Here is a 1,881-nt window from a genome sequence, read left to right as displayed (position 1 = left end):
TTTCGGCTACCCGACCCGAGCCCATCGGCCTTTTCGATGGGGGTGGGTGCACACATCCCCCCCTCCTCCCCTAAGTGAGATGGGTGTGTTCCTTTTTGCATTGTAGCTTTGACGTGGCTTCTTACGACTTACCAAAACATATCACATCCTTTTCTTTTTCTTAATATTGGTTTGCTAAGAAAATACGAGGTATTATATTAGGTTTTCCATTTTGGCTTTCCCATTTCTATAAAAGTAAATAAAGCTTATTTTCTTTGGATAAATTACACTTTCTTCTCTCCATCTTCCAAGTTATCATCCCATTTGCAATCACTCCTACAAACTTTAAGTCACTATAGTCTCACCATAAATTTGAAGTTTTAGTTTCAATGTCACTCCTTCATCTAAAGTACATGTTAATTGGGAAGCAAAATACATCAAGGATGTTAAGGAAAGACAATCACAATCCAAAGAATTTGCACTTGTTGTATGTGTGAAGCAAGGTGAATCTCATAAGGAAACAATATTGAGCATTTACTATGCGTGTATAACAAGCATAATTCCCACCTACCATTTTCCAACATTAATCAACACATATTTTGGGACTTGATTCACGAGATGTATTTTCCCGCTCATGTATATATACGGAGCTCATTGTAAGTGAAAATTATACACGCAAAAATCAATTCAATAAAATTAATCTTTTTTCCTTTCATCGTTTGTCTCTGATTTTCATATGGTATCATAGCCCCAAAACGATCCTTAATGGTCCATTCATTTGCTTCTTGTGATTTTTCTTTGATGGTGATCTTTTTTTTTTAGGTAGTCGTGCTTTGACAAAGCCTACCCAAAATTGCCGCATGTTCTTGTTAGTTAGAGAACACTAATGACCGTGTCATATGCCGTGATTCTTCCTTTTCCTCACCCAAAATAGCATTCATATGAAGGTATGTCCATTGTCACTGTGTACCATCTCCTTGCTCTTGCTTGCTTTGTTGACCCGTTAACATGTGTAAGTTAGAGACAAATATCTCAACACAACTCATGTTACATGTATATCACCGGGTGCATTAATCTCGTGAACTGTGCTTACTTTCCACAAGTTTGGAATACACTACTTTCCATTTATTCTGTCAACTTGCTTGCCAACATATCAAAACAACCCATTAGTCTAGCCCACCTACCCAAAATATCAAACCATCGCCAACCCGCCTGCATTGTTGACTCACATAATTGACCCACGCACACACCTTGGTTGTGTGTCATAACCAGTCCAGACTTTCGGTTTGCTTCCACCTTCTTGATCATATTTTCAATAAATAAATAAATAACAGACAATTCCAACCATGTTCACAACTTCCACACCATCATTCCATGGCAATCCCAACCACCATCTATATCTTCACCATTATGATCATCTAGGTGTGGTGTTGATATCTCAACCATTCATTCAGAGAAAACTACTAGACAGAGTCTAACAATCATTATGGTTCTCAGTGCCAAGAATAATCTCAAATTCATTGATTGCACTATCTCTCGACAAGTAGATTCCTCCAATGATTTTCAACAATGGATTCGTTGCAACAATATGATAATGTTTTGAGCATTAATGTCAATTTCCAGTGATATTTCTACCAGTGTTATTTATTGCAACCTTACTCATGACATTTGGGTAATCTCAAAGAGCACTTTTGTAGTGACCCAAAATAATTAACTAGGCCTAAGACAGTTTGGTTAGGGGGTTAATTAGACTTTGGGTCACTAGGGATAGCTGGAAAGACATTTTTAGAATTTTGGACTTTCTGAGCAACAGTACACGAACGCTCGCATGGGGGGACCACACGAGCACTCGCCCACTATAGTACACGAGCGCTTGTGTGGGAACCAGGTTGAGCATTCATT

The sequence above is a fragment of the Corylus avellana genome, chromosome 8, assembly GCF_965113065.1.
Source record: "Corylus avellana chromosome 8, dhCorAvel1.hap1.2, whole genome shotgun sequence".
NCBI classification, from domain to species: Eukaryota; Viridiplantae; Streptophyta; class Magnoliopsida; order Fagales; family Betulaceae; genus Corylus; species Corylus avellana.
Note: the sequence above shows the minus strand (reverse complement) of the source record.